The following is a 25,220-nucleotide window of genomic DNA, read 5'->3' as shown; positions in this document are numbered from 1 at the left end:
GTGCTGGCAAAGGGCCAAGTGCCATTTAGTAACTAATTTATCTATTAATTAACTAGAGATCAAAATAGGTTTTTTTCTTCCCCTTGGAGGCTGGTGCCTAGCCGGAAAGCCCAGGGTGCTGAAATCCTTGCTGTTCAATGGGTCAGGGGCTAATGGCTTCACAGAGCAGGCTCACACAGTGTCCCGCTGGTGTTACACGTGTCCATGGATGTGCAACGCACTCTTTACACGCAGCGGGAGGAGGGTGAGGAAGTTGGTTGGGGTGAATCTGGCTCCAGTAGCAGAGCAGCGGGGGAGGGAAAGATGCCACACACACACCCACACCTGAAAGCTTTCAGGACTCTCGCATGATGAACACAGCTTTAGCAAGCTGTTCCTGTACGTGCCTCTGCCCGCCCATTGCCTTGGTGAGTCGCACGGTGCACACAGAATGATCGCTGGGAAAACACAATTCCACCAACAAGTGACTCAGCCTGTTTGCAAAGATTAAAGCTGGGAGTAAATAAATGGGTGTTGGAAGAACGATGCAGTGTGTGAAGAGTCACATAGCCACCGAAGCAATCGCATGCGGCTACACGACAACAAATGCACAAGTGTGGGCGCATGCACACGCTCATGCAAGTACACACGCTCGTGCATAGACATTCTCTCAGACACATCCAGATACCGGCATGCACGTACGGCCACACACTCGCCCAACGGCACTCATGCACACACCCACAGACACACACACACACGGGCAGGTGTGCACGTAAAACCACACACATGCACCAGCACACACATTCATTCCCACGTGCGCGTTCAAAAATAGACCTGGAGCGGGGCCAGGCAGCTACTGAGAACAAGGAAATAACGATGTTTTGCAACCCTTGGCTGCCGCTCCAGTGCGGTTTGCGTGCATGGCGTGTCCTCCGCAGCCAGAGTCGGCCTGACACAAGAACTCAGGTCAGGACTCATGAAAAGCAAAGAGAATCAGAAAGGAGGTAACTAGGGATGGGCCTGAAAAGAAGCATTTCGGGCAGAATCATGAATCCTTTGGTGGCACCTGCAGAAATGGTGCAGCTCTGCGTCCTCTGCCACGGGGCGGTGGCTCTATAGCCCTCATCCCGCTCTTCCTGGGGAACGTCGCTGCACAGTGGTGGTTCTAATGTGCAAGAGACGAATGACATGGGCTGCCCTGCATTCAACCTGTCTGTGCAGCCGCCAAGTCCTGAGGCCGTACCGCCCCCGGCGCCGGCTGGGCTAGGCCACTGCTTGCTTCATACTCTGAATTCCCCAGCCAGGACTCGGGGGAACAGCGTGTCCAGCCGGCGCGCGTGAGTTTCCGAGAACCCAGACTGCTGTTGTCGTCGCCCGCTGCGCTTCACCCTAGCACTAACAGTCTGAGGTCACCGTGGCTGGGAGGAGGCATCTACCCGTATACACCCTGCTCCCCAGGGAAATGGCACTGGGAACCAAGTTTACCCCTGGCGTAACTCCCTTCTATGGCTCTGATTCTTGGCTGGTGCAAATCAGCGGAGGAGTCAGGCTAGAGTTGACTGTGTGCAGCCGCGGGGTTTGGTTAACCACTGACAGGCTTTGAGCGGAAAACTCAGCGCAGCCACGGGGAAGGTGCCACGCTAAGGAAAAACCCAGGAGGAGGGCAGTGGATGGGGCTTGCACCTGATGCCTGAAGCAGGCTCGACAGTGGTTTGTTGTCTGTGTGTGTTTTTGGCTGCTTAGCAATCTAGGGAACATCCAGTCTCCTCTTCTCTCTGGAGTGGGAGTTTTTTTCAGCCCTCCGTGTGTGTGTTGGAATCTGTCAGGGAGGAATGTTTTCTCCCAAGTGTTTGGCGTGAACAAAGAGAATTTGAAGCCGATGCCAGAAATCGCTTTTTGGCTCACTTCCCATGCCTCGGTAGTGTGATGTCCTAATCCAATCAGAGCAGGGGCAAAGCTCCGCATTTCCCTGTTGTATAAACAAAAGGAAACTGGCAACCCTCCTTCTCCATCGTAGCGAGACAAAGAACGACCAGGCAGCGACTCGTATTGTCCCCTCTGAAGGTCACTGGAACTGGTGGCGTGTTAGGTCCTGGGGGTCCAAGGTATTTAGGAACCCACAGGAGTTGAAGGTGTCTGAATTCCCAAATCACGTCTGCTTCTAGACCAGTAGGGGAGTTAAACAGGTTGACACAGGCAGGCCCGCCCAAGCCTCCGGCACTTGCAGGCTGTTCCGAAAGGTGTTGATGTTTGATAACATCATGGCTTCAGTGACATGGTGACAGCCTGGGCTAAGAATAGCAGTTGTCCTTAGCTAACAGGGGCAGGGCTTGAAGAGTGATTGATGGAGCCGGTCCAGACAGACTTTTTCCCCGTGAAAAGGTCAGAGGGAAGGCAAATGGTTTGTGGATGTCCATGGTTTTGTTTTAAAACTCTTCCACTTTCGGCAATTGTAGCTTCCGCCGTCCTGGGGTTTGTGTATTAAAAAAAAAGCAAAATGAAGTTTTCAACACAAACTCCCCCCCACACCCCAAAATGGCCATTCTGTCCAACAGCCGTGGGAAAGTATCAGCTGTGTCTAGCGCCTTAGGGCTGCCTTCAGCTTTAGATCCCAACCCAAGATAGCCAGGCCAGAACCCGCAGCTGCCTAGCAGGTACCAATTTGCAACCCCCCTTTGACTCCACTTCTGCAGGCTCATGTCTAAGTGAGCTCAGCCGGCCAATAAATCAAAGCAGCAACCCAGCCCCAAAGCACCTGCCTTCGAACCCCCCCGAACCCGGGGCTAGCCAATGGCACAACATAACACGCGTGGGTAGCTGGACGAGCGTGGGTGACTCATTCGACGCAGGGCGCCAGGTGAGCGAGGAGGCCAGCAGCTGTACCACGTCTCTGCCGCGTTAATCCCCCTCTCTGTGGATCGGGGAGCGGCTATGGACCGAGGGGGGAGGAGAGGGCCTCTTCGTGGAATTGCTCTGGTCGAATACGCCTTGTCGTTGCGGTGGCCGTGACGCTGGATGGGGAGATGCTCTGGCACTTGGGGGCCTGTTTCCGTCCCTCCCTTCAAGCACACGTCCCGGGTTGCATCTGCTGGCTCCGTAAGGAGCAGTGGGGGCTTTCGGGGGGGTCTCTGTGACCCTCACTCCTGTCCCGTTTTCTCGGTAGCTCCTCCCCTCCGCTGGGGGAGGAGCCTTTAGAGGCCCGCCCACCTCCCAGAAACCAATAGGTGCTTCAGCCAAGGTCTGTCCTTCCACCCGGGAGGTTTCAGCGCCCGTGCAGTCATGGCTGACCCTGCCTCACTAGCTCTGTGGCCATGCTCTGACCCTTCCGGCCTGGCAAGAGCAGCAAACAGGGACTCCGGGGGAGCCCCTCCCCCGCTCCAGCCCGTTTATGCTGGATACCAGGGCTGGAGTGACACCACGGGGTCCCAAAAGCCCCCCTGCCAGCTGGGGGCAGGGGATACGCAGGCGTCGGGGGAGGGCTGGCCGGGGCGAGGGTGGGGATAGAAGAGGGTGGGAATGTTCTGGGAAGCCCTGCAGCCAGTGGGGCAACCCGGGAAGTCTGGTACCAAGGCCTGTATATCCCACCGGTGCTCACCAGCGCCTGGCCTCAAGCCACCGCCCGGGCCTGCCCCGGAGCTGTGATTTCGGAGTGGTACCTCCAAGGGGAGCGGCACAGAATCTTCCTCCGGGACGCCTGGGTTCTAGTGCTTGGTTTGCCACTTGTTTGCTGATGTGCCCTTGGGGAAAGTCACTGACCAGCTGCAGGCTCAGTTTTCTCGTCTGTAAAATGGGCGCAAGGAATCTTTCCCTTCCTTTCCGGGGCTGGGGAGGTTTAATCGGGTAATGTCAGATGTGCCCTCCGGTGGGTTTGAAGACAGGTTCTGGCAGATTCCCCAGGAGTAACTAGCCAATACAATTACCCATGAGAAGCAGAGAAAGGTTGTGTCTCCTTAGCATAAACTCCTCCGCCAGCCATGTCATTCTGCCCCGGATAGAACCGCGTTGCCATTTGGCAGCCGTGTCCCCCCATTGCCCAGCGTGGCGCTAACCACTAGCCCTCCGGTGACTGGCTCAGTGTTCCTGTGCCCTTTGCTCTAGTCACCCGAACCCCGGCCGCTGCCAGCTTGTTTGCTAATCGCGTGGGCGGGGCAGGAAGCCGTTTGAAATCGTGGAGCCATGTGCGGTGAGTTCCCGGAAGCCGGTGAGATGTGCTGTCTGGGGAGACAAGCGAGACCTTGGTTCCCTGTGCCCCCAGGCTATCTGCTTCCTCCCACTGGCTCTTGTATGTGGAGCAGGACTCTTGGGGCAGGGACGGTCTCTTTGCTTCAGGAGTGTACAGCGCCTAGCATCCCAGGTGATGAGACAGGCTCTTCCGCTCCCCTGCCGCTCGCATCCCAGCCAGCAGATTCCCCCTGCGTGCCAAGTCCCCGGTAGGGGCTTGAACTTGTGCGACACGATGGTGCACGGGGGCAGCAAAGTGCAAAGGGTGGATGTTTATACCTCAGGATGGACAGGACTTGAATTTCCTAACTCTCCAGGCATCAGGGGATGGAGAACGTGCTCTTTGGGAAATGATTTACATTACGGGGTACCCAGGCACACTCAGTCCCAAGTAAGCACCTGGCTGTTGTCGAAATTGGCTGCCAGCGGTCGCAGATCAGCGGGACGGGTGGTGGGGGGGTCTGGGCCTGGGATGGGGCAGAGGTTAAGCACCCTTGGGGCATTAGAAAGTGGGTGCCTCTGTTCCATCCTGCTGTTGGGGAGGCAAATCTCTTCTCTTGGGGCTGGGCAGTTCTGCAAAAGGCACCCACCGGAAGTGCATGCAAACTGGGGCAGGCTGGCCCTGTGCCCAGAGGTGGGCACGCCCCGAACGGCTCTCCCTTTGGGAGCTTAGCCTGCCTCGGGCAGGACGCCGGGTTCCAAGCGGGCATCCGAGCCCTCCCCCCGCAAGGGGGCCGCTGCGATTGGCTGGCGGTGAGCTCATGCCCGTATCTGGGATCTTCAGTAAATACCTGAAGCTGGCAAGTTTCCTTCATTGTGCTGTGTGGTAATCCCTGAAGGGCCTTTAGCCTCACACCTGGCGGCTGTACCTGGCCGGAGTGGGCGGGGCCGGCACACGGAGCCCCTGCCTCTTTGAACCCTGAGCCGGGGAGGAGCTGTGGAGCTTTGCCTGGGTCCGATCCTGCAGTCCTCTCCCAGGCACCACTCCCAGCCCGGTCTACTGCCTGGCCCTGAAACCGTTCGGGCCAGCGGGGTTCGGTTCAGCCTGGCATTCACGCAGGGTTAGAAACCTGCCTGCCAGCCCACGGCCCTTCCTCGTGGCTGGCAACCACGACCCGCAGCAGGTCCGTCACCTGATCCCGAGTCACCGCTCTGCACCCCTGGAGCTCTGTGGCCGTCGGGATCCGCCCCCGGCTGTGATCTCTGCGGGGCAATGCCGGAGCCAGCCCCTTGGCGTGTGCCGTCTCCGGTGCCCATCGCCGCCTCTTTATGTGGGCTGCTCAGTTTCACCGACAGACCCCAGGGCCTGATCCGGCCTGTACTGCAATTGAGGGGTGCACCTGAGTCAGGATCAGGCCCGTGGGAGGGCTTGGGGTCTGATCCGAGCATACTGAGGGCAGGGCTAGTGCCGGCGAGTTAATTCCTAAAAATCCCGGCCTAGCTACCGCACGAGGGAGCGGCCGGCAATGGGAATCCCGCCCTCCGCCTCGTCCCTTCAGCTTTTAGTTGTGTGCTGCCGCCTCTCTTCTCACCGGGGCCGTAGAAAAGCCCACGGTAGCCAGAGCAGCAGCCCTTGGTCAGTGGCTCCCATGATTAATCTGAGTTCTCTGCTGTCTCTGCCAAGGACTTCCTGGCCGACCTTGGGTGAGTCCCTTAATCTACCCGGTCTTTGCACAATGGGGACATGTGTACGCCCAGTCTGTTTCATGCATAAACTTTCCAGGGCAGGAGCTATCTCTTGCGGCGCATCCGCATGCCACCGAGCACAGTGCTCTTTGGCATCTCGAAGCACCCCTGTCCTACAGATTATAATCAACCGCTTTTTTTATATGCTGCTCTAAAGAAAACCCAAAAAGGCGGGGAGAGAAAACCAGCCGTGCCACCGCTGGCTGCTCGGGAAGAACGCATCCCCTGGCGTCATCAGAGCAAGTGGCTAGTGACGGCTCCAGGCAGCAATCCACACCCCAGGTCTCCCCTGGGCCGACTGGGCCACTAACACTAATGATTATGAAACTAAAGATCAGTACCAGGCCCTAAATTATTTACAGAGGGAAGAATAATCAATTTCTTCTCATTAGCTCCAAGGTGCCCGGCAGCTGCTGAGGCTCTGGGCCTATCAAACCCACCCATGGTCAGCGTGGCATCAATTTTCTTCGCCCATGTCCCTTCAGTTTTCTAGCCTCCCCTCCCGCTGTCCAAGTGGCTCTGGGCAGCTCCCCACATCCCTCCGTGGTCGCTGTTGCAGGACTTTGCACACGAGTGGGCAGTAATGTGGCGAGGGAAGGCACAGCCTGGAAGGATCGGACTGGGGATGGGCGGGGCTTGGTTCCAGGGGCGGGGCCTCAGTCAGAAGGGGCGTGGTTGGGGCTTGCCTTCTCCAGCTGGGCCTTCTCCAGCTGAGCCTATGATTTTGTATTTTAGCGGGTAAAGGACCCTTCTTTTGAGGTGGGAGCTCTCAGGGACTGTCTCGGGTGGAGGTGTTACCAGGGGAGGCTAAATCAGAGAGTAAGGAGTCACCGGGCCAGATGGCATTCAGCCAAGCGTTCTGAAGGAACTCGGCTATGAAAGTGCAGGGCTACCAACTGCGCTATGCAGCCTATTGCTGAAAGCGGCTTCTGTGCCGGATGGCTGGTGACAGGCGAACATAACGCCATCTCTCAGAAAGGGCTCCGGGGGATCCCGGCAATTTCAGCCTGACTTCCACCCCACACAAAGGGGCCGGACCTATAGTAAAGACCGGAATGGTCAGACTGCTAGAGGAACACGATTTGTAGGGGCAGAGTCAGCATGGCGTTTGTAAAGGGGAATCTATTAGACTTCTTGGCAAGGGCCAATAAGGATGTGGCCCAGGGTTATCCCATACGGACGGTATACTTGGAATGCGCTAGAGGCCTATAAAATCTTCACGCGTACAGAGAAAGGGACTAAGGAAGAATTATTGACTCCTCATAACACAAAAACCAGGCGTCCTCCAGTGACTTTACTAGGCAGCAGGTTTAAAACAAACAAAAGGACGTGTTTCTTCACACAGCCCACAGTCAACCTGTGGAACTCCTTGCCAGAGGATGTTGTGAAGACCAGGACTTGAACAGGGTTCAAAAAAGAACTAGATACATTCATGGAGGAGAGGTCCATCAATACTTACTAGGCAGGATGGATAGGAATGGTGTCCCTGGCCTCTGTTTGTCTGAAGTTGGGAATGGATGATACCGGATGGATCACATGTTGGTTCCCTGTTCTGTTCACTGCCTTTGGGACACCTGGCATTGGCCACTGTCGGCAGACAGGACACTGGGCTGGATGGGCCTTTGGTCTGACCCACTCTGGCCGTTCTTATGTAAGGGGGATGCTCAAGGAACTGGAGCCATGTTCCAGAGTTGCACCAGGTTGTGTATTTATTTCCCCCACCTCCTCTCTTCCAAGTTGACTTCCATGGTGCCCTGCCAATGTAGCCCCCATGGAGATGGCACTGTGTGAGCATTGGGCTGGGCCATGACGTGACCGTTGCCCCGGTGCCAAGGACGACGCGTCCTGGCCGATCGCGTGCTACACATTGAACGTGGCTCGCTCTTTGCCTCGGTCTGGCTGCATGCGGGTCTGTGCTCCTCTTCGGTGAGCGTATTGCGCTGCCAAAGCCACCGCCCCAGGAAGGCTTGTCCAGCCGCTACCCTGGACCGGATCAGTCTCCTCTGGCCAGCGCCAGCCCTCCAGCCGCCAGAGAATTTCCTCTCTGGCACAACATCCAGGAGCTGGAGCAGGAGGACTGGCGAGGCTGCGCCGTGCGTGTCTTCAGGAGGGCTCTGCAGGCGGGGGAGCCTCACTCACCAGCTACGCTTGGCGGCTCTCCCGACACATTCAGCTCCTTGGGGAATAATAGGGGACTTGAAAAGCAAAGTCCCTCGGAAAGCGAAGTCTCTGATGCTCTGCTCTGCTGTTCATGTAGGTTGAAAGCATCAGCTCCCCGCGAGCTCTTGGCCTTCCCCCCAGGCCTTGAATGTGCTAGGAGGCCCTCGGTGCCCTCTGGCAAAGGCGTGAGCCCCGCTGGCCCGTCTCAGCTGGCAGCCAGACACGGCAGCGTGAGGCTGTTGGCAGCGCGGCGGCAGGTGAATGATTCAAAGGGCAGTGAAGGCCACTGGATTTAAAGGGCACCGGTCCCGTTCGCTGGGCACTGCGCTGTGCTGCTGCCAAGGTTAGAACCTGCCAGAGGAAAACGTGCTGTAGTGTTGGGGGGGGGGATTTCTTGGGTCGGGGGCTGCTGACCCACGGAAAAGGCAGTTGGGGGCTGCCCACAAGTGAGAAGCAAAACAATCCCCCTCACTGGCGTAGCCCCCGACACAAGGAGAAAGACGCTCCCCACGTTCCCCTCGCATCCCAGAGCCTCGGGGGCCCAGCTAGTAGATTCCGTGTGCTCCAGCCTCACCGGGAGATGGGGACGGGGGACGGAGTGTCAGCACTGATACCCCCAATGCTGGGGGGAGCCCTGAGGCTTGGGGGCCAGATCCAGGCAAGCTGGGGGCCACATCTGGCCCCTGGGCCGTAGGTTCCCCACCCGTCTTAGATCCGCGGCTGATATAAATGGGGGAGATGGGTTCCGAGAGAGTTTGTCATCAGGGTCTGCCCACAAGCTCCTGCTTCCTGTTGGCCGTGACTGCTTCCTCACGGAACAATGCAATAGCTACAAGCGAGAGGCGTGCTCTATTTTTGTAGGGCCTACCAAAACCAGAGGCAGAAGCGTCCCACCTTGCCTGGGAGAGCAGTCGTTTGCTAACAATCTAAATTCCCATGGGGTGGGGCATTTGGCCATAATCCGGGGCCGTGCCGCCTGGCGAGCCGCTGGTTCCTGTGGGCCTCTGGAAGAGGCAGGGAATTGTCCCTGGCCCTTCATCCCCGCCCCTGCCATGGCGCACTGTGTCCGGACGTGGCGCTCACATAACCACGGCCGGGCAGAAACGGCCTTCAGCTGCTGCACATGCCGGGAAAGCGGCTTGTTGGGGCAAGCCGAGAGGCTCCGGTTTCCCTCGGTTGCTGTCGGCAGGGCTCTTTGGCCTGGATCGCCACCGCATCTGGGGGGTCCTGGTTCCGGACGGGGCGTCTGGGGCTGAATGCAGACCTGACTGCCCCCCAGAGAAGGACATTGTGAGGTGGCCCAGGGCCATGTGATGGGCCGTGCGCTGTGTTACTTCCCTGGGCGGTATGTGTGTGCTACTGCCTGGGGGTAGGGTGCACGTGTGATTTTGCACGGGGAGGTGTGTGTGCCGTGGCAGGCTGTGGCACACCTATGCACACTCGAAGGCATGGAATAGTCCACGCTTTCACTCACATCAGAGGTCCCGTTTTGGATGCACCACGGCAGCGAGAATTTAAATTTGCCGGGCCAGGGTTTCGCGGGACCCTGTGGCTCTGCTTGGCGCTGCCAGCTGGGCCATTGGACGTGCGGTAGGTGGTGGACGTGGCATGGCTCCCGGAAACAGCTGTCAAGTCCCCAGGGGCCAGAGATGCAAGGGGAGGCTCTGTGTGTTGCCCCCACCCTGAGTGCCGGCTCCACAGCTCCCATTGGCTGGGAATCCTGGCCAATGGGAGCTCTGGGCGTGGCATCTGTGAGCTCAAGGATAGCACATGGAGCCGCACTGGCTGCCCGTCTGCTCAGGAGCCGCAGGGACCTGGCAGCCGCTTCCTAGGAGCTGCGGTAAGTGTGACTCGGATCCCGCCCCTCAAATCTCCTCCCACATTTCAGTCCTGTCCCTACCCAGAGTTCCCTCCCACCCCTCAACCTCCTGCCCCCGCCCAGTGGAAGTGAATGCGGGTGGGGGGATGGAGCGTGAGGGGCAGGGTCTCCGAGATGGGGCGGGACTTTGGAGAAGTGGGGAGGCAGGTGTGTTTTGTGCGATTAGCAAGTCGACCGCCCTGGGTGGGTTGCACGTCCAGGCTTCGGGCGGAAAAATGCAGAATCTGTCCCGCGGGTGCATGACCCGGCAGGGCCCGCGGACCATTGCCTGCAGCTGGACAGCGACATCACACCGAGCTCTTTCGAAACAAGACGTGGGCCTGTCATGTCCTGCCTCATTTCAGGCACTTTCAAAGGGCTGGCCTTCCCATCAGGCCTCGAGGACTTGGGGTCTGCTTGGCAGAGGCTGCAAAAAGGAAGAGGGCAGGAAAATGGAGCTAAATCCAGATCCTCTGCGGGTGTAAACAGGTGGCACTCCACTTACATCAATCCTGATTTACAACAGCTGTGAATTTGTCCCAAAGGCACAGGGTGACAACGCTTCCTAGAAGATAGACCCTGCGGATACACTATCCTTTACAGAGCCTGGTGCGAGCTGATACACCCGGTCTCTTTTACTATCCTTAATTCACAGCTCATCCTTTCTATCCTGGGGGGGGGGGGGGACTTTAGCTTTGGTTGTTTCAAGGAATCACTGTGGAAGATCCGTGCGGATTTCAATGGCAGGGAAGGAAGTCTGAAATTGACTAGTTCTGCAAACCCGCAAGAGAGCGCCGTTTTGGTTTGCATAACGGCCCCTTCCATGCAGCTCGATCAAGCGGCTCCGAGTCATTAACCGTCTCATTCCAGTGTTGCCTTCGTATAGAGTTTGCAGAGGGTTTCATTTGTGCCAGGGACAAGTCTGAAATCCAGTGCAGGGTGGGACCCGGCTTGTAAGTTATCGGTATGAGCCCTGCCAATGCCACTTTATAAATGGAGGTTTGTAAAATCACGGGGGGTCCCTGCCTCCGTGTCCCAAGCTCTGCCAATGCCCCTCACTCCTGCCCCGCAGGCCCCTCTTACAGCCCTCCCAGCACCCCCGTAATTCCAGCCTGTTCCCTGCAGGGTTGTGCTGGGCCGGGGTGCCTTGAGATTTCTGAGTCCCGCCATAAGGGCATGCAGACCAGACCGGCTGTGAATAGCCTCCAGCTGCCTTCACTGTCCTCTGGGGTTTTTTCATTCCTGTTTTCCGTTCCTCCTTCCACCTGCCTTTGTTGCAGCTTTTGTCTCTCCCCACTTCCTTCCCTGGGGGGCCACTCTGCCCCCCATCCCAGAATGACCTCGCTCCGGTTGTTTTCTTGGCCCTGCTCCTGCCGAGCGAGGGATACCCCGGATACCTTCAAACTTCCCATGTGACCATGATCTTGCGCCATCCCTGCCTGGGAGAGGAGCAGGCAATCAGGGCATGGCAACTGGCCCTAAATATTTACCATAGCAACGGGGGAGGGAGCGGGCTGGCGTGTTTCTACAGGCAGTGCGAAGAGCCGGTGTTGGTGTCCTCGCCAGCTCCAAGACGCCTCCAGGCCCCCCCCTCCCTTGTGCAAACAGGGTGCTCCAGGGGTAGGAGCCAAAGCCCAGTGCGATTGGCTGGAGTCTTGATAGGCCTTTTGGCCCGGTGCACAGAGCCCCGGGTCTCAGTGTGCCCATCTATAAAATGGGGCTAATGACTGTTGTGAAGTGCTTTGAGCTCTGTGGATGAAAAGGGCCCCTTTTGTTCCTGACTCAGGCCCTGGATTCAGACCAGCCCCCAGGTAGCCTCAGCATCATGGGTCCCTGTTGCTCACCCTGCACTTCCCGGCTCTGCCCCTCCCCACTCCACTCTGAGCTCTGGGGAAGTCCCATATCGCTCTGTCCTCCATCAGGAACCCTAATTTAGAGCCCGTCTCTTTTGTGTGTGCAGCCGGGATTATATTTTCCCATCTGCATGGCTTTGTACTGATCAACACTGAGTTCCCGCTGTCCTGGCGTTGCCCCGTCACCCCGCTGGGAGAGATCCCTTGGTAACGCTTAGCAGCTTCAGACCTGACTATTTTGAATAATTTTGCATCTGAAAAATGTGTCACCTGGCTGTCTCCTGTATTCAGGATCCTGTGTGAATACCTGGAGCAGCAGCGTCCCGAAACCGACTTATCCCTCCCTTTTGGTCTCTAACCTTCAGTCACTTGAAGGACAAGCCCTTTGTTAGCTTAATCACCCTGCGTCCCTCCGGTTAGAAACAAACTCCCTGGCCCCAGGCAAAGCTGGGAGCAGCCCACCCTCGGGAGTGTCTAGAGCCCATGCCCTCGCCCCGACCCTGCGCTTAAGCTGACCTCCGGCATGGAAATCAGAGGTTCAGATTTTGGGGCGGGGGGCTCCTAGTGCCACCCCAGATGGCCCTGCGTGCTTCTAAACCCCCAGCCTCTGAACAAAGAACAAAGCAAAGGGCCGATCCCGCATCCCAAGCATGGGCCCCCACAATCCCTGGGGGTGCAGGCCGCTGGGCACCCCCAGATCTGCTTTGCACCGGCCCCATAGCCTTTCCCGGTGCTTTTGGAGGAAGAGGCCTCGTGTTCTTTCCCCACCGTGGCTGGGACCTTCGTGCCGTCAGTGGCTCTGGACAGCCACAGCTGTGCCCACAGTCAACCTTTGTCCTACGGCCCCCAGGGTTTCTCCTGGCACCCGAGGGGCGGCTTGTGGGCACACTCGGGCAGCGGGGCTGTGTGCGTTTCGGTGTGTGTGTGGGGTGGGGGAGATGCCTGCTGCCGGGTCGGGTGAAAGCCAGTCCTCCCAGCTCTTTGTGTGGCTCCCACTGGGCTTTGTGTAGCTGCTCTGCCCTCGGTGCGTGTGAGTCACCGGTTACCACATCCCCACGGCTTAGGCTGCATTTCGCTTGGCTGCGTCAATTGCGCTCGCACCACGAAAGGCTCTGCAGCAGATGCCTCCTGCGGTGGGACCCTGTTTTCCTCAGGGGTGGGCCCCAGGCTGGCAACCGGCCCTGGACTCTCAGCCCTGGATGCCTCAGGCCCTGCTGACCTGCTGTCAAAGCAACTGCAGCCCCCGCCCCAGCCCCCCGCCAGTGAGTCTCAGCTCCGACCTGGAGGAACCTCTCCGGCTGGGGCAGATTCCTGCTGGCCCTCGGCCTGTCTGCGGTGGCTGCCGCGGGTACGAACATTAGCGCCGGTTCCCGGGATGGGGCCGCCCGCCGCCTTGCGGTGCTGCTCGGAGTTGGACCAGGGCTGCTGCTTCCCCAACAATTAGACCTACCCCCAAATCTGGATTTAACCCCCGGCCTTTGATCCACGCCCTGCTGGCCCATTTCTGTCGACGTCTTAGGCCCCAACCCTCCAAAGTAGTTAGCAGAGGGGTGGGCAGGACAGTGTCCACGGGCCAGATGGGACCGCCAAGCCGGTGGATCCAGCCCGTCGCCGCCCCGCCCAATTGAGATCAGCGCACGAGGGAGCACACGAAGTCTCCTCCCCCCGCCAGAGGTGCGAGGCGCCAGAGGGAACCGCTGGCTGTTCAAAACACCCGGGGGTTCTCTCTAGACGCTGCACGCCCCTGGCAGGGCTGGGGGGCAAGGACTTCATGTGCTCCCCCACCTCCAGACCAATCAGGGGTTGTGGGTGGGTGAGCATGGGAAGTATCCTGGCCCCGCCCCTTCTGCCTGAGGCCCCGCCCCTTCTGCCTGAGGCTCCACCCCCTTCTAGGGTGGCCCACAACCACTTCCAAAATTTGTGGAGTGGCCCCTCCCTTCAAAAATTATTGCCCACCCCTGAGTTAGCACCTAGCTCCCATTGATATCAGGTCAGTTAGGAGCATAATTGCCTTTGAGCACCCTCCTGGCCCTTGGTCATGACTGATGTGAGGGGGCTTTGGGTGCAGATTCTCAAAAGAGCTCAGCATGCGATTCACAGAGTTCGTTTGGGAATCAACGAAACGCCTCTGAGCATTCTCCAGAGCCACCGGGGGTCCGTGCGACACGGAGCTCTTCTAACTGGCTCTGAGCACCGAGCATGCAGATGAAATCAACCCAGCATGTGGCTGGCTTGGGAGGCATTTCGGAATTGCGTTTCCAGGGGATCCCCCGATGAGGTCCCCTGAGATCCGGCTGCACTGAGAATTTTTTTTCCATCGGAAAATTGGCCGCAGGAAAGGCTGGCTTTGACGGCTCCCCAATGCAAAAGAGTTTTGGGGGAAAAAACCAAGTGTTGAAATTCTCAAAATGGGACGGTGTGACATTTTTTCCCCCAAATGAAAAGCTTCATTTTCATTTGAAACGACTTTGCGTTTTGAAACGTTGGTGCATTAGGGGGCACCCAATGAAATGAATAGGCAGCAGGTGTAAAACCAAAGGAAGTTTTTCTTCATGCGGCGCACAGTCAACCTGTGGAACTCCTCGCCAGAGGAGGTTGTGAAGGCCAGGACTTGAACAGGGTTCAAAAAAGTGCTCGATAAATTCATTGGAGGACGGGTCCATTAACCAGGATGGGTAGGAATGGTGTCGCTAGCCATTCTTAATTTATTCTGTGATAAAAATAGCTGAAATAGAAATCATAGAGGTGTCCGGGGCCGTCCCATGTGCTCTGTGGGGCAGGCACGCTCCGTTTCTTCTCTTTGTGTACACCTCCTAGCACAAGAAGGCTCTGGTCCAAGAGGTGTTCCCATAATTATCAACTAATAGGCAGGCACTTTGAACCTCTCCCCTGCAGGAGTCTGTCACTTGATGGCAGGTTTTGAATTTGACACGGTTCAAGGGTGACTAGCCGGGTGTCATTATTCAGGGAAAGTAAACACACCAGGGCTAGTGTAAACACCTACCCTCTTGAGCCTGGATCATAATCCTCAATGCTTCTAGCAGAGCCCTGTAGGGGGAACTTCTGTGTGATTGATTAGCTCGTAAAACCCTCATTAAGGGGCGCAAAGTCAGTTCCAGAGATTCCACTGCAGGCTCTGCGGGTTTGGGAAATTAGTTCATGCAGGGAGCAGGCCTGGGATGTATGGAACAGAGATCAGCTCCCATCCTGCCCAGCTTCCCCTGCACACACCCACCGCCACTCCAAAGCACCACAAGGGAAATTGAAAGACAAGTGTCTAGTGCTCAAAATCTGATGTCATTGTTTGCACAGTCCTTGACGCATTCAGGTCAGAGCCAAAGCTTATGAATGAAGGAACCGGATTAAGAAAAACCCTAATTGACTTCTCACTATTCACACTGGTCCTTTGTGGATTATTGCTCCCTTTCGACACTGACTCAAACCTGATCAGTTTCATGTTTGATAATAGTCTGTTTCACTTTCCGGCTCTCCGGTGCTGGCTCAGTGCTGGAGGGTTAGGGAGAAACCACCGTTGGAGGGGAAGCCAAACCAAAAACTAGCTTCCCTGGACCAAGAATGATGTTTCTAGGTTCCGCATTTCTCAGACCCTGCCCTGTGGGCCCAAATCAATCTGACGTTATCCCACGCACGGCAAGCCCATGTTGCTGGTTCAAAGAGCTGGATGATCCTTTTTCAGCAAATACTTTCTTTGCCCCAAAATGCATCCCAAACTATTCCCGAATGCGGGTCACCTTTGATGATCAGTTCTGGCTGAATAAAAAGGGACGGGAGGGGAAGTGCATTTTGAAAAACCCGAAACATGCTGACTTTTTGATTTTGCAACAATATTTCACTGGTTTCAAACTGGAGCGGGGTTTAGCGGCCCTGCCCCACAAAAGTGAACAAACCCATCCACCGCCAAGCCATTTTGTGGCGGGCCACGTGAAATGTTTTGTGCGACCGGAAGTTTTTTCCGGTTTTCATTTTGCTGAGAAAAAGCTGGAATGATTTCCATTTCCGGGTCTTGGTGGCCGGGGTGGGGGAGATTTCGATGTTTTCGGTGTGCTCCCAGGACCAAAAATGCTGCTTACCCACGGGCGCAGGGCACTGATGTGATGCTCATACTAGCAGGGACAGGGGATGGAGGGGGAAGGGGATGAGGATTTTTGTATTTCAAGAGCTGATTTTGGTTGAGTCGCGGACCCTGACTTCCCTAGTAGCTGGAACCCGATTGTAACCGCAGCCTAGGAGAGGCCTTTGATAAACCAGGCTGGCTTCATGTCTCCCTGCTCTGTTATTTATTCCCCCCACTGATCTCAGTACTCCACTGGCAAGGACAGGGTTACACGGAGGAGGAGGAGGAGGTAGCCAGGTCGCTGGAACAGGAGGTTACAAGCAATACTACCTGCCAGGAGAGCAACAGGAGACTTTCTCCCTAGGAAAACAAACCTGGTGCAGCTGGGAGCTCCGATGTGTAGCAGGGAAATTTGAGACCAATGAGTCTTACTGGTGGACTGACGAGCTGCAGGATGGACTGGCCTTTACACCCCCGCCTGCGGGCAGTACTCAGGGTTTGCAGCCAAATGGTCACGCAGATCTGGGCAAAGTTTGCTGTCTCCATACAGCTGATGCACCCCACAAGCCAGCAGCCCCCGGGAGAGAACTAAAAAGATTGTGCCTGATTCCTGGCTTGCTCCAGGGCGCAGGGCCATGGCTCCGTGGTGAAAAGCGCTGCCTTTTGAGGCGGCCTCGTCGGCTGCTTTGTTATTACCGCTGTGTGGCACGTCCCCCATGTGCTAGGCGCTGTACAGACATCAGGTCCCTGGCTGAAGGATCTCTGCTGGTGTTAGGCCTCGAAATATCTGGCAAGACCTGGACCTCCCAGCCTTAGTGGTAATAGCACTATTGCAGAATTGAAGCGGAGCTCCTGCACAGCCGCGTTTTACTGAATCCGTGGAAGGGGGGCTAGAGCTGGAGGGAGAGGAGGAGAGACGGGGGAAATGGGGGCCCCTAGGAGCAGGGAGCAGGGCTGCATTGTGCTAGGAGGTGGCTGTGCAGCCGTCCCTGCCGTTTAGAATGTAATTGTCTCACCCGAAGGGGTGCAAGTATTTCCTTGGCTCTTCTAAGATGCCATCCTGCTAACCTTTACTCTGCCCCTCAAACAGGGGCTGCCTATTTGGCACCCCTGCTGATCCCTGGACAACTGCTGCCCCCTCTCCCTGTTCCCTGTAAGATGAGCCCTTGGGTGGCTGCCCAGGAGAGATTCACATGCCTCCCAGCTGATTGGCAGAGTGCCTACAGCCTCTGGCAGCATGTGTTTTGCTAGGTGGTGCACATCTGCATGTGCCTTGGTGCACATCACAAAATTTATTCCACACATGGATGAGGGAAAAATTAGAGGGAACATTGCTCCCTACCTACTTCTGCTGGAGGGTAGGGTGCTAATTAGGAGGCGGGGGCAGGCACCCATCCTCCTTTCCCTTTCCCAATGTATTTGATATGTACCTTGCGTCCCTGCTATGGAAAAGTTGCAAGAGCCCAGATAAGCAACTCCGTTGGCATCTAGCTGGGCCTGAGGTCGGTAGCCAACGACGGGCTTGTAAAGACCACAGGCTGCTTGGGTGGGTCTGACACACACCGGACACCACAAGAGCCAAACGGAAGGGATGGGCGGCTGGAAAATGGCTTGGTCAGACAGCAGCACGTTGGCCGTCTGTGCGGCGACCTGGGGAGCAGGCCATGGGCGGCTGCAGGATTCCACTTGGCTTTTATGACCTGTCCACCTCCCCGGGTCGTACGACTGGCCTCTTGCACCAGGGAGCAGGGCAGCGGGACCCACAACGGACAGGCCTCATGGGCAATCAGCCCCAATAGGCCCGAGTGGGCAGAGCAAAAGGACTGCGGGAGGAAGCCAGTTTTCTTTAGTGTCCATGCAGCAGGCCGGGGGGTTCAAGCTGGGGGATTTCCACAGCGGCAGAGCAAAAGAACCAGCTGTTTGTGGTCGGGCTTACAGACAAAGGGACTCCTAGGGCATGAGAGAGGAACCGAAAAGGCAAGCTTTCGTAGCAGAGGGGACTCTTCTGACTGCAGGACCAGCCAAGGCCATAAAAGGCATGGGGGGGCGGGCGGGACTCACTCAGTGATATGGAGGGGAAAGCTATGAAAGAAGGACCCTGGAGGCTCTAGAGGACTTTGCCCTAAGGCAGAGAAGGCGCCGGTGCGGTGAGGAAACTGAGGCAGGAATTGGTACAGGGCGTGTGTATGTTTAGAGCGACCATGTATCTATAGTGAGGGGGATGGGGGTTTAGGACCCTTTGGAAAGCCAGTGCCTCGCTGTGCGTTCCCTTTCGCAGGTCCCTGAAAAGTTCACGAGGCGCTCACGAGGGTAGTGCTTTGAAAAGGGTGTGCTTGCACAACTGAGGCGTGGGGGGGGGGGAGTTAGATTTGGTCCTGGGGGGCTAGGGCAGCAGGGGCATAGGGCCCATGTCCATGGAACAGAGCGCTCCAGAGAGACCCAGCACGGTGCCCTACTGAGGCCAAGGGCCGGGAAGAGCCCCACGGACCCAAAGACAGCGGTGCGGTGACCAGGCTGCGCCCGGCCCAATGCTGAGCCCTGTGTATGGGCTCTCTTGGAAGGGCTCGTCCAGTCCCTGTCCGGGAGAACATCCCAGAGTGCCGGAGGGCCTGGTGCTGTCTAAGTGGCAATTTGTTCTCTGTACAGGCGTAAATCATGCTTCCTTATTTCCTGTCCGCACCAGCCATGGTTTTACAGACCTCTGTCATCTCCCCCCTTAGCTGCTCTCTTTTCCGAGCGGAACAAGCCCAGCCCCATTCCTCTCTCCAAAAGCTTTTCCATATCCCTCTTCATTTTGGTGCCCAACTCCAATGCCAAGCTGTCCTTTCTGGGCTACGTCTGCGTGCACTGTTCTAGGTGGGGGACTCCCAACGGTTCAGGTGCAGGCAAGCGGCTATTTTCTGTCTTGTTCTCCAGCCTTTTCGTAACGACGCCCAACATTCGGGTAGCCGTATTGCAGAGAACTGCCCGCAAGGACTCGGGGCTCCGAGTCCCGACCGGCTCTGCCCCAGCGTAAGTGGTGTATTGAGGTGTCGCCAGGCAAACATCCAAAGGCCTCTGGCTGCACAGGAAAAGAAAGTGAGTAAAAGGCAAAGACCGAGCTACGTCATCTGCAGTAGCAATTTCTGACGCGCTCGTCACTTTGGAATCTGAGTCCTGTCCCGGTCCCGGGTCTCTGCCAGGGGAGTTCGCAGCTGTAGGATCCTGAAACCAGGCCCGTTTTTATCATCGCCCTCGTGTTTAGCGTGGGGCGGGCAATGCTGAGGGTGCTGGTCAATTTCAGTTCTCGTCCCCCCGCCCCTCTGCTATGGTCGCTGATCTTCCTCGCAAACTAGGGGAGGGGCAGCAAAAGGTTTTTGGGTGGTGATGACACAGGGAAGGAATTGACAAGTTCTTGCATCCTGGGGCACTTTGCCAGATCATCATTAGACAATTTTACCCCTTGCCCGGGCTGGGGGGCGGGGAGGGGGCGGGGGCGGGCAGCCTTCATTCTAGTTCTGTTCCAAGTTCTGCGGCAGACTTGCTGGCTCGCCTGGGGCAAGGGGCGTCCCTGCCTGGTGCCTCAGTTTCCCTCTTTGTGAAGTGAAGGTGGCGAGGCTTTGGCAGGGTGCCAGAGAGTGCCTTGCGAAGCCCACGCACGGCTTCAAGTGCAACCGGAGAAGCAAGGGCTGAGCTCCCTTCCCGCTCCGTGCAGGGCTGGCAGGGAAGGTCACGCGGGGTGGGGGAGGGGGGGAGCGTTGGGTTGGTTAACATGGCATCAAAGCAAACTGTGAATAGGTAACCGGTTAACCTGTGCCTGGGGGCAGCCCCCTGCCCACGGCCTGCTGCGGGCGGAGGGCTGCCCCAGTGGGGCCGGGAGCCGGCAGCAGCCCCCTGGCGTTGGGGCAGGGGCCTCCTGCTGCTGGCAGAAGTTGCCACAGGGCAAGCAGGGAGCCTGCTTAGTCGGTTAACCCTGAGGTCACATTTCACTCGACAGCTGATTAATCAGACGAGTTTGCAAACGGGGGACAGGCAGCGTCCTCGCTGGGAGGGATCGGCTGGGCTCCGAATCCGAACGCGTGTGTTCTTCCTACGGAGAAGCCTCGAAAGGAGTCCGAGGCAGGCTCCCTTCATGCGGACGCGCTACCTCGGACTTGGAGCCCCAGGAAGCACTGGGGAGTAATTAGTTCGAATGACTCTGGGGAGTCGTTATTTCGAAGTAGCGGCACCGGCGCAGCCACACTGCCGTTATTTCAAAATAAAATCAGCGTTCTTCCTCAAGGAAAGCAGGAGCACACATTTTGAAATAAGCGGCCCATTATTTCGGAATAGCAGACTCGGTTGTGTGCATGCTCTGCTTATAACCCTAAAGGGGGGTATTTTGAAATAACTCCCTAGTGTAGACCACGGCTTTGGGACTAACAAAAAATATAGTGATTGTATCATGAGCTTTTGTGGGCAAAACCCACGTACTCAGAGGAGCTTGAGTTACGGTTGCCAGGTGCCTGGTTTTCGCCCGGACAGTCTGGTATTTGTAAAAAACCCAGAAAATACCAGACATGTTAAATGTCCGGTAATTTCTGTGTGTCTTGGACGGAAGGCCAGAGGGGACATTCTTCCCCTCCTGTGGGGGCGGGAGGGAGCGTGGAGATTTAAAGGCGCAGAGACCTTTTTTTTTTTTTTTTGCTGAACAACTTTGGCCCCCGGGTTTTGTTTTGCTCAACCAATTTTTTTCCCTGTCATGTTTGGGATGTTTTGTGAAATTATCTGGCAACCGTAGCTTGAGTGGGGGGAAAAAATACATTCTGTATTCTTTCTAGCCCCTGTTCTGTGGTCTCCTGAAGGGAATTGGAAGAATGTGGCTAACCCTTCATAAGAGGGGAAGAGCTTCGTACCGGAGGGGATGCTTCTGCTTTCTGCTGCTGATCAGAGGTGGGGAGTGTTTCTGGAGGGGGCTTTTGCTGCTAGCCACGGAGGGCCTTACTCAGGTGGCTCATTTCCGAAATGGTTTCTTGGGCCGCCGTCGGGTGGCTGAGAAGATGGGCGGATTCTGCTGTGCTCCGGGGCTGTCAGGAGGGACTCGGTCGAGGCTGTGTGCTTCCCTCCGTCTGTCTGGCAGCCGGCAGGGAGGTCGGAAGAAACGCCTCTGTTTCGAGTGGACCAGAATTGTGGTGATTAATGTGGCAACAGTGGCATCCCATCCATGCACGCCTGGAACGTTTCAGAGCACCCCTGGGTCTACACAGGGCTGTCATGGTGCTCCTGGTTCGAGTGCTCTACAGCTTACAGTCCCGTGCTGTGCATGCAGGGGCCAAGCACACCGGCCCTGGGTCAAATTTTCAAAAAGCGACCTAGGGATCCTAAATCACTCATTGCCATTTCCCCCAAAATGGTTTAGGGCCTGATTTTTAGAGGTACAGTATTTAGGTGTTACCTGAACGAGAGGTAGGCACCTAAATACCTTAGGGGTTCTGAGTCTTAGCCTACTAAGGCACTTTTGAAAATTTGACCCACGATCCCCACTTTCCAGGTGGGGAAACTGAGGCATGGTACAAGACAGTGGTTGGGCAAAGGCCAGTAAGGTGTGGTTTTGCATGCGTTCAGATAACCTCCTCACACCGAGATGTCTACGGAGGAAGCCCAAGGCTCAAAAAAAAAAAAAGTTTCCTTCCCAGGAGATGGCAGACGTATGTTTGCTGACTCCTATGGCTTGGCATCTGTGCCCCTTGTGCGTCACCCCGTGAACGGCCTGTTTATTTATAGCACCTTTTGTGAGTCATTCCTCACTTGGCATGTTCTTGGGAAAGGACTTAGCCCCTTTTACGCTAACCCACAGCGGGCGGGAAACCACTGTCGATTGCACATTCGTTCTATCCCAGCTCGGTTGATTGCTCTGGGACGGACCGGAAATGCATCATGAGGGACATTCAGGTTTCTTGTTCTTAGGCTTTATCTGCATGGGGGTGGGGAGGTAGACTGGCTTAAGTATTCTGCGATAGCTTTTCTGGAAGAACTGCCCCCATGGATTCTCGGCGCTGGAATGGAAACGATTTTATTCCAGAACCAAGTCCACTTTCATTTCAGAATAGTTTCTGCACAGGGAGATATTCTGGAATACTTAGAGGGCTAAAGTCAAACTAAGATTTGCAACGCCAGCTACGTGACTAGTGTAGCTGGAGTCGTCATCTCTTAGATCATGTTACTGCCGTGTCTCTGTTACGGGAGGGGGGGAGGGATTGATGGGAGAAACTCCCCCGTCAACTTCCCTTATTCTCACAAACCGGTGGAGTACCGGAGTCGACAGGAGCGCAATCGGCAGTCGATGTAGCAGGTCTTTACTAGACCCGCTAAATCGATCCCTGGGAGATTGATCTCCACAGCGTCGCTCTCCCAGTAAGTGTAGACAAGGCCTTATTCTGGGATAACGATGCTGGCCAATTTCTCCTGCAGTAACCAACCCAAAGATTGACACTCCCACAAGCTGTCGTTGGGCAGTCAGCCTGTCGGGTGGCTTCCAGTCATGGGGTCAGACAGGACCATCTCCAAGCCCGGTCGTGGTTTGGAGGCACGAAATATGACAGTCGGAATGAGCGGACCACACAGACAAAGCCACCGCCCAGCTCCTTAGCCGGGGGGGAGGGGACCCTTGGGCGCCCAGCAACACGGAGGATCTATTTTACATCCAGAACGTACAGTCCTCCGCGCTGGCACGTTTCACACGTAGAGCGAGTGATGCTCTGGGCCATTGTGTGACTGATACAGTTCGCTTGTTAGCGCCTCTAACCTGCGTGGAGGTGACACGTTGCATGTGCTCGTGTGGTTGAGGTGTGTGTCGTACATGTGCTTTTGATTGTTGTGATTGTCTGTTGTCTGTATATTGCTTCATAGAGACTTTAACGCCAGACTTCAACGAGAAGCTTCAGAATTGTCATTCATGCTTAAATTTGACACTTTATGTATGGGTTTAAACAAAGACTCTAATTATCTCACCCATTACAAAGATAGCTTCCCCAATTATCACCCCTAATGTCGTTACCTCACAGAAACGTCCCCTATTACCGCCCCTATGTCATTACCTTACAGACACTAACCTTCCCCCCTCACCCCCACTCTGTTCTAAAATTTGATGTGTCAATTTCACATGCATTCATTTTTTTGATTGTATCGGTTTGGTATATATGGTTGTGCCGATTTTCTTCCACATATTGATCTGAGGAAGTGGGTCTGGCCCACGAAAGCTCATCCCCTAATAAACTGTCTTGTTAGTCTTTAAAGTGCTACATAGTTCTGTCTTTTGTCCTATATGCAAAAGGACACTCTTAAGGAATTCCAGCTGTTCTTATAGGTTCACCTAGCGTGGATCTCTTCTGTTGCCATCAAGAAGCTATGCAACAAGCAGGAGTGAAGAGAAATAGGTTTAATTGGCTGGAAAAATGGGGGTCCAACCCTCCCTTTATCCACAAACACCCTCTCCCCAGCTCTCCCAGCCTGGCCTCCCTTCCTGCTCAGGCTTCTCACAAAGCTCGCGTCCAGAGTGAGGGCAGGACAGAAACTGGGCCAAGAACATGTGGCAATTTTTTCCACCAAAATGTTTTTTCACTGAAACGTTTCCGGAATTTGCGGTGATTTTGCCATGTTGTTTGGTTGGGGGGGAAAAAGCCCTAAAAAAAGCAAAATACAAAATGGAAACGTTTTGATTTTCCAATATGAGACAATGGTATTACAATGAAAGTTAATTTGGAAACATAAAGTAAAAAAAAAAATCTTGAAATTAAAAGAACTCCCTTTTCAACTCTTCTCAATTCTCTAAATAGGTTGAAATATTTCCTTTTTTGTGCAACCCACTACCCATTCCTGCACCCCCTCCCCTCCGCTCAGGCCCACTTTCGCTTGGAATTAAATTCTAGCAACTTGGAAAAAAAAATCTCTTCTCTGCCCAGTTCTATCCAGGCGTGTCCGAGCGATTTCTCACGTCCAGCCATGGGCCTTTGAGTGGTTTCCCAAGGGAACATGGGGGTGTAGCTGCAACATCTGGCAGCACCACTGGGGCTCTTTAGCAGAGGCCAGGACTGGGAGGCCGGGGAGCTGGTGTTTGTGTACAAAGGGTCAGTTAGCAGCTCTCAACCAGTTTAATCAGCCTCTTGAAACCCGAGCACAGGAAACCCGCTGCATCCCGTATATGGCCAGCTCTTGGGCGTGGTAGTGATACATCCTGTAAGCTTGTCTCTCTCCCAACAGAAGCGGCCCAATAAAGGAGATTAGCTCCCCTCCTTTAGTCTATCTAATGTCTTGGCACAACAGGGTTACACCCCTTGTGCAAACACCACTGTGTGGTGTGACACTGGCAGCTTTGCCCCGGATGTAATTAGCGTGAGATCCCCTGCCTGGCCTGGGCGAACTGGCCAAGAAGTCCAGCTCGCCTGGTTCCCAGTCTTTGGCTCTGTGGCCAGACCTAGCTGTGCTGCTTCCCATGCGTGGGACTAGGCATAAGACTCCGCGGTGTGCGAAGAGGTTTCTCTGAACAAACCCAGCCTGCAAACGTGCAACCAACACCCCATTGTCAACAGCCTTTAAATGAATCCGGCTTCTTTTCTCCTGCGGGCTGGAGAGAGAGAGCGGGAGAGAGGTTGTCATTGGTCTGTTTGAATTCTTGGGAGCAACTCCGACGCTGGGTTGTCTTTGTGCACGTCAACACCTCACTGGAGCGGGTTGAGAGCGTCTGATTCGTCATAGCCTGCAGCAGTCCAGCGCGTAGACCAGTGCCCGGGACTGATGTCCCCTCTATGCTGCCTCTGTGGAAATCTCTCTGCCGGGTGCGTGCGGCACAGGAAGGAGAGATCAAGCTCCCAGACTCTAGGCATGATGGGAGTATGGGGGGCAGGAGAAGGGCCGTGGGGCTGGGCCCCTAGGCAAACTAGGGAGGGGAGGAGGCAGCTCTGTGCTCCCAGGAGGGGTGTGGCCTTTGGCAGAAGGGGTGGGGCAGCCAGTCCTCAGATCCGCCCGGAGCGCGCCACGCCGCCCCCTCCTCCCCGGCAGTCCTCAGATCCGCCCGGAGCGCGCCACGCCGCCCCCTCCTCCCCGGCAGTCCTCAGTGCCACCCAGAGCGCGCCACGCCTCCCCCTCCTCCCCGGCAGTCCTCAGATCCGCCCGGAGCGCGCCACGCCTCCCCCTCCTCCCCGGCAGTCCTCAGTGCCACCCAGAGCGCGCCACGCCTCCCCCTCCTCCCCGGCAGTCCTCAGATCCGCCCGGAGCGCGCCACGCCTCCCCCTCCTCCCCGGCAGTCCTCAGATCCGCCCGGAGCGCGCCACGCCGCCCCCTCCTCCCCGGCAGTCCTCAGATCCGCCCGGAGCGCGCCACGCCGCCCCCTCCTCCCCGGCAGTCCTCAGATCCGCCCGGAGCGCACCATGTG

The 25,220-nt window shown here is 56.2% G+C and overlaps 1 long non-coding RNA gene across 1 annotated transcript; it reads left to right on the top strand.

The window, feature by feature from the left end:
- Positions 1–17,896: 17,896 nt before the first annotated feature.
- On the top strand, positions 17,897–24,947 carry LOC106731630 (uncharacterized). Its single transcript, XR_001367880.3, has 3 exons — positions 17,897–17,979; positions 18,749–18,910; positions 20,632–24,947. It is a non-coding gene; the product is annotated as an uncharacterized LOC106731630 (long non-coding RNA).
- Positions 24,948–25,220: the final 273 nt, after the last annotated feature.

The sequence above is a fragment of the Pelodiscus sinensis genome, chromosome 13 (genome assembly GCF_049634645.1).
Source record: "Pelodiscus sinensis isolate JC-2024 chromosome 13, ASM4963464v1, whole genome shotgun sequence".
In the NCBI taxonomy this organism is placed as follows: domain Eukaryota; kingdom Metazoa; phylum Chordata; order Testudines; family Trionychidae; genus Pelodiscus; species Pelodiscus sinensis.
The sequence above is the reverse complement of the archived record's forward strand: the minus strand, read 5'-3'. Positions and strand labels throughout refer to the sequence as shown.